The sequence below is a fragment of the Mytilus edulis genome, chromosome 8 (assembly GCF_963676685.1).
Source record: "Mytilus edulis chromosome 8, xbMytEdul2.2, whole genome shotgun sequence".
Taxonomy (NCBI): Eukaryota; Metazoa; Mollusca; class Bivalvia; order Mytilida; family Mytilidae; genus Mytilus; species Mytilus edulis.
Window position 1 is genome coordinate 15,753,228 of NC_092351.1, and position 8,161 is coordinate 15,761,388.

General features: G+C 29.9%; 1 long non-coding RNA gene across 1 annotated transcript; it reads left to right on the top strand.

Annotated features, from left to right (window-relative positions):
- The first annotated feature begins 935 nt into the window (after positions 1 to 935).
- Positions 936 to 7,866, top strand: LOC139484925 (uncharacterized). Its single transcript, XR_011655195.1, has 2 exons — positions 936 to 2,248; positions 7,126 to 7,866. It is a non-coding gene; the product is annotated as an uncharacterized lncRNA (long non-coding RNA).
- Positions 7,867 to 8,161: the final 295 nt, after the last annotated feature.

Genomic DNA, 8,161 nt, shown 5'->3' on the forward strand with positions numbered 1-8,161 from the left:
TATCCTTGGCATGCTTTGTCCTATGTTGACCGAAGCGATATGAGCACTCCATATGAGAGTTATTTCCCCTTATGTACTTGATATAAGTGATATGCATTTCTATCTTGTAAACCATAAGTGAAAGAGACCTAGGATCTTTTGATTTTGATGTCCTTGGTAAATTTTTACTAAATTGTTAGTTGCAACATGTCGGAACACGTAAATGTCAATTGTAAGGGTACGTTGACCGTAAAATGGAGTTTTCTCCACCTCTTGTATTTAAATATACGCGGATTGTGATATAACTCATTAACCAAATATATAATTAAGACCTATGGCCTTTTGATTTGAGGTCCTTGTTAATGACCTTGAAAATTATCTCAAGATCATAGCTTAATTTGATGTTCTAGATTTTGACCTTTGCTTTTACATCATATGTTTACATGGTAGAGCCATGAGACTTTTTGCAATAGGTTTCAAAACATTGATGCTATGGTGTAAAAATTAATTGAAAAGTATTTGCATTTGTTAGCTATATGATTTCAATAATCATTATTTTCAAACTTTAAGAAAATTAAAAATTATTTATTAAATGTACATATTAATTAAATATCATTATCATTTTCGTTAATGATTATAGATGCTAAAAGAAGTATAACATTGTATAATTTATCCAATCTAGACGATACATTTAAAACGTAATTAAGGATAGACTTTCTTTTATATAATTTGAATTTAAGATAAATAGACTTGTAAATGTATCCATGACACAGCATTTTTTTTTATAATATTCAAATTACCAGCCTTAAATATTTACATACAATACAAGTCATCAGTCATTAAATACATTCACTACAATAAAAAAAAACTATTTTTATTTATACAAATATAGTGTACAGGATATGATTCAAGACCTTAATCAGTTACGAAAAAGTGAAAATTTAATATTAAAAGATTGTATAGCAGTTTATAATATTTTTACAGTTTTAACTATCTAAAGAGGAAGTATAGAGATTGTGAACCGTGTAGAGGTGAAGAGTTATTATGTATAAAAAGAAAAGAATATCAGTGACGAACAATGTACACAATACTACCTTGCATAGATACACCCTATTAAACCTGCTTTGCGTTTTGTTATTAGAAAGCATTATATGACCTATAATTTGTTAGACGCTTGTTCTGTTGGTAGAGAAACACACATTTAATGGTTGTCGGTGTTCAAACAGGTGGGAGTAGTACTATAGATACAAATGATTCATACACCGAGTGCTCATTTACATCGTCAAATTATGTAAATGTAACTAATTCAAATAATTATGAAAACATAACTGATGTGCCATTTGATACAAATGCAGTACAGTTAGGGGAAATTAAAAAATGGATTTGGAGAATAATATCACCAATAATATTTATTGTCGGAGTTTTTGGAAACATTGGAATTGTTATTGTTTTATGTCGGATGAAACAATGGAAAAATATAACCTACAATTTCCTTTTTATTCTTTCTTTATCGGACACTACCGTACTTATAACTGGATTAGTGTGACGATGGATTCTAGCAACGTTCGATTTCGACATTCGGACTATTTCTGACGTCGGTTGTAAACTTGATGTCTTTATGATATATTTTTCTATGCATATTTCTTCTTGGATACTAGTGTCAATAACGGTTGAGAGGTTTGTAAAAACTCGGTTTCCGTTACAATATCGAACTGCAAAATTTGCATCACTGCTTAAAATAGTTCTCATAGTACCAATGCTGATGAGCTTCGCAATAGATGGTCATCTTTTTATAAATAACAGTTTGATGAAAGTACAGAATGAATATATATGCAATAACACATCAGATGAATCTTTCATTTTTGAAGAAAATTATTATGTTGTCATAGATCTAGTGTGGCTGTCTTTACTGCCATTTATATTGATGTTTATCATGAATATCTTTATTGGACAAACATTACGGAGCTCTGGACGATTACGTGGATTATTTATGAGGAGTAAAGAATATAGAAAGCGCAGCATAAGGAGTAGTAAGCGCCTTACTCAGATGTTGTATATATTTTCTAATAACAACACTTCCAATATCAATTTTTAATGCAGTTGATTCGTTCACCACATCAACAACTACATTAATATCAGCACAACGTGGGCTTACCAAAGCAATACTGTATTTGTTTCAATTTTCTAATTATTGAATTAACTTTTACATTTACGTCAACATCAACGAAACTTTTAAAAGAAACCTACCAAAGATTTGCAATCGAAATATGTAAGTGTAAATTATAGATAAAAAAACAAATTTCGTGTTATATGAATATAATCTAATTAAATCCAATATTGAAAGACTCCGCGAGAAATGAAATTTATTGATCACAATCAAATATTAATAATTACGCTATCTAAAGGATTATAAACGCCTTACCCATAGAATAGTTTTACTGCAGAATCTTGATTCTACAGTAAACAGTGTTAATTTTTAAATAAGAATAAATAAATCTTCGTAACAGATATTCAATGAATGAAAATTCTTTAAAAAAAATTAAGGTCATAGTTATCTTTTTGAGAGGTATTTTGTCTTATATTCATTCGTAAATAGGTTGTGTAGGGAATCATTTGTATTGAATTAAACAAATTTTCGTCAACATAATTTAATTTTGATGTGTTTGGATTTTATAAAAGCAGAACCTGTTATTGTTTTCATAATATTTATTGAAAATTTTAGAATATGCATGTAGTGATATAATGTTTATATCAATTAACCTTCTCAGGGTTTAATTAATTTAGGAAAACTTTTCCTGTGTATGTTAATGTCAAATTGACCATTGTGTTGATAACGAACAAATATATGATTCTAAAATTGTGTGTGTGCTTACAAAAACAAAAAAAAATGTAGGAAATTTAGTAGACAAGAGCAAAATGTTTGTTAAGTCTAATATGAATATCTAATGAAATATTCATTTGTTCTACGATATCTATCCTCTGAGTAATGCTTAGTTTAAGAGAGTCAGTCTATTTAGATACGACAGGTCACGTGTGTGCATTTGCATGCGTATATGAAAAGTATGTTTATTTTGTAATAAAATTGAGAATGGAAATGGGGAATGTGCCAAAGAGACAACAACCCGACCATAAAAAAAAACAACAGCAGAAGGTCACCAACAGGTCTTCGATGTAGCGAGAAATTCCCGCACTCGGAGGCGTCCTTCAACTGGCCCCTAAACAAATATATACTAGTTCAGTGATAATGAACGCCATACTAATTTAAAATTCTTAAAAGTGTAAAAGTGTAGAAAAGGGGAATAGCAATAACAAAAAGATAACTTGGAAGTTCAAAATTCACGTCCTGAACTCATAAAAGAAACCCCCAAAAAATCAATTTCATCCAATTTATGCAAATTATCTAATACTTAATGTAACTAACATTTTGATGTGAACATTAGGTAGGATTCTAATATTCAAGTCCGTATAAAGAAATTAAAGACATAAAAGGAACTTTAAAAAAATCTGAACACAATGTGCTTCAACGAGCAATAAAAACGTTTTTTTTTTTAATTTTAACTATCTTTATTAAGCATGTATAAAAGGTCATTTGTGAGATAACATCATATTTGAAAAGAAAGATTTGATAACTTTTTGGAATTTTGGATCTTCAATGCTTTTCAACTTTGTACTTGTTTGACTTTATAAATATTTCGATATGAGCGTCACTGATGAGTCTTATGTTGACGAAACCCGCGTCTGGCGTACTAAACTATTGATCATCTCTAACAAGGAAACTAATAAACAATATCATGATCCTTGTCTCCCAAAAGAGTTGCTTTGTTTTCTTCTTCATCAAAATGATTCTAAAATTTAAGCAGGCAATACTCACTATAATCAGTTTTCCAATCGAATTCTACATGTAGGTCATTTTTCTAAAAATGTTAAATTTTTAATTACAAAATGGAATAAACTTTTCTAGTTGTAGCAAACTATCTATACTTTTTGAGCACGATTTACAAATATGAAATCTTTATAATAACGGAAAAGAATACATTGAAAATTCCTTCGATAGGACTTTTCTGTTACTCTGATCAAAAGCTTAATGCTATTTAGAAAACTTGTTTTTCAAATAATATAAAAATAATAATCAACAATGTAAGTCTAAGATAGCATTCGAAATGGTAATTTTTGTCGTCTCTTTCTAATGATTTCAACATCAATTAATTCCATCGCATATTGTTTTACTTTTGTCATTGTGTTTTGGGAACAGGACCATGCGATATAACTATATAACACTAAATTTAGTTTATTATATCCTGTCACCCGTATTGTTTAAACGGCTACCGGGAACATTGTTACATTAAGTCTGTGCTAAATTGCAAAAATAAAGGCGTTAAAGCCTTTAAAACATTTTAAATAACCAAAAATTTCAGTACAGATGTGTAAAAACATATTTAAATATATACTTTTTGCAGACGTTTCGATGAAAAACTGTTATCATGTAACTGCTACCAAAGTAAGAGGATAGTCACAACAGGATATGCAAAGTGCTTCATACAAATTTCTGCTGTTGTTAAATAACTACCCCCGGCTATGCCGTGATAAAGTTTAATTATGTTGTCTGTATTTTCAACAGGTTTCTTTTAATGAAATAAACTATCATAGATACGGACGAGTTACTTATTTGAACAAGCTGTCTTTTTTTTTTAAGCACTTATAATAAAGTCAAAAGAGAATAGTTATTATGTCATTTATTTATGTTGGTGTCATTCAAATGCAGCACAAATTAATCAACAATGTAAGTCTAAGATAGCATTCGAAATGGTCAGGTTTTTTTTGTCTCTTTCTAATGATTACAACAACGAGTAATTCCATCGCAAATTGTTTAATCTTTGTCTTTGTATTTTGGGAACAGGACCATGCGATAACTATATAACGCCATGTTTAGTTTATTATACCCTGTCATCCGTATTATCTAAATGGCTACCGGGAACATTGATACATTAAGTCTGTGCTGATTTTAAACAATAAAGGCGTTGATTAAGAAATAGTTCATGGCAGCCGTAGATTTGTTTTTATTTAACCATGGGTTGGGAATTTATATTCCATTATTTTACCCTGAGCGTTAGCGAGGGGTAAAATAAGAATATAAATGCCCAAACCTTGGTTAAATGAAAACAAATCTATGGTTGACATGAATTATTTCGATTCTAATAGGACAAATTTGGTAATTTTGTTAACCGTAGGAGCCCTATACATACGATACTGTTTTGACTGTTCCGTTTTACCCAATTTTGATAATGTTTTTGAAATGATATAAATCAATCATTATTTTTTTTTCAATTGCATTTTTCACTTATATATTTTCTTCAAATGTAATTTTTTCGTTCTGATGCGTACAAAAAGCTTTAAAACGACCGGTATTTACATTTGATTTTTTGTTTACGGAAAGATACTTGTGACGTCACCTTGATTCGTTGCTATACCGAGACAATAACATTATTTCGCGGAATTTCGTTTTAATGAAATTTTGCCATGAAATATTAATTGAAATGGACTGATTTGTTTATTTTACTGTAGAATATCGATAAATATATTATATTTGAATCTTGGCCTACGTAAACAAGGGATTTTGATGCCAAAATTTAAGGATATCTGGTAGTATACATGAGTTGGTCGTAACGCGGAACAGCACTTTTGGTGTATTACTGCGTTTGCGTTAAATGTAGATATATTGCGATTATACTGGTTGACGATAATAGGTCGTCATATAAGAATGCCATTTAAACAGCTTAAAAAACCAAAAAATCCAGTATGTGTAAAAACATATGTAAATATATACTTTGTGAAGACGCTTCGATGAAATACTGTTATCATGTAACTGCTAACAAAGAAACAAAATAGTCACAACAAGATATGCAAATTGCTTCATTCAAATTTATGTTCTTGTTAAATAACTCCCCCCGTCTATGCCATGATAATGTTTTCTTATGTGGTCCATATTTCCAACCCGTTTTTATTAAGGAAATAAACTATCATAGATGTGGACGAGTTACTTATTTGAACAAGCTGTATATTTTCTGACAGCACTTAAAATAAAGTCAGAAGAGAATAGTTCAAATGTCATTTATTTATGTTGATGTCGTTCAAACCCAGTAAAAATTAATAAAGAACATGACAGGGACTGATTAAATAACAAACATTTATTTTATATCTCACTGTGCTCGTTATTAGAGGACTAGTATTCAAATAAAACTGCACTTTCATTTAAATAATTTATCTATCAATTTAATCTTTTAATAACATAAATGAAGAGCTGAGATTTAAATTCATTTCGAGTCGTATTACGAAATCAAACACCGCATATAAGGAGGGATTAATTTATATTGCCCATAACAGTTCATGTATGCATGAAGTCAAAGATCTTGCATTAATTTTAAATTATAATATAATTGATTGAGAATATCAAAATAGAAAATCAATAAACCGACAAATTATTACCTTTCTATGTAAAACATTGTAGGGGAGTTTAGAAGCTTCAACAATTTATTTTCTGACTATTGTTCCGACTGCATCTTCATAACTGATAACTGATGGTTTGTGTCAACATATCTTCATTTCAAATATATTATTTTCATCAGGAAATGAATTGTTCCGGGTTTCTTTGGTTTTTATGTTATGCAGTAAATGCACGAAACCTGAGTAACACCTCTGCTACTAATACTGATAAATTTACATTTTGTAGATTCTGTAAACTTTTAAAGAGTTTTTTTAGAACCCTAAAGATACATCATGATCATATTGCGTCTAAACTCTTGACACCGAAATCTACTTAACTGCACGCAACATTCCAGTTCACCCAATTAAATTCATGCATAAATTGCTGTCCGGGATTGTTCCCATGACTAGAGAATTTCCCAAAACAAGCAATTATGACAAAAGGAGATAATTTGTGTTTATAGAAATAGTTCATTGACCTAATAATTTCTATTGACAAAGCATAACAATGATGTTAAATTACCTACATTAGTAAATAATTACCTACATTAGTAAATAAAAAAAAAATTATGACTGATTTTTCAATAGTTCATAAAGTATTTAAATATCGGCAATGCTCAAATTTATCAAAGGTTAAATATAATTAATACATTTAGTTTATTAAAGTTTCAGCATGCGAAGACGGACCTCGACACATAATTCTATTTCTACCAGAACAACATTAACTGATGTTCCAAATCCGGCACTAAATGGCAACATTCATACTCCCAAAGATTCGATTGGATGCCAGGAGTCAGACAAACATGTTAGAAAACAGCAACACTCCCCCCAAATGTTCAATTTATCATTATTACTCGTTCCTTCACTACGAGATAATATCAGTCATCTATCAGAACATCAAACGCATCACAATATTACTGATAAAGGAGAAACCTCTAAACAGGATACAGTTATAGAAAGTACATATATCTAACAATCATACTTAGAGTATTAAAAATGTTTATCATTTGAATTTATATAGACGGACAGTAATTGCAATTTCGACTCATTACAATTACGAAATGTGGTCCTATATGATGCATGTAATACATAGATCTGAATTTTAGAGTTATAGTTAGATTAGAGAGAGAGCTAGGTTCCTTGTTTTAGTTTTACAAACAGGATCGAATTTTAAAAGTTGTCTCATTCCTCTAAAGTCGGACTATTGAAAGATTTTATCTAATGATATAAAAAAGGACGTGCGGTTCTCAGATTGTTTATGACGTCTTTAAAATAAATCCTTTTGCTGTTACTTCATGTACACTGTCCTTGATTACGGGGATGTTTTTCCGTATACAAACATGTTAAAAACAACCATATAATAATATATGTGCAGTGTTTGTAATTGATTTAAATGTGTCATATATGTTTTTGGTTAACTGATTTTTTATTACTGAGGTTGTCAGTTTTCTCTTTCGAATTGTTTCTTAACGGGACCTTCAATATAGCCGACTATACGGTATCGGTTTTCTCGTTGATAAATGCCGTCCGTTTGCCAATAATTCCTTATATTGATATAAGAAGATATGATACGACAACTCTCTTGTCCAAGTAACAATTTTGGTTTTAATAATAGTTGCAAGTGGCAGTGATATAGTTTCTATCAAAGCAAACTTGATTAGCTTTACCCTAACAAAATTGGATTTAATAAAAATGTACTATT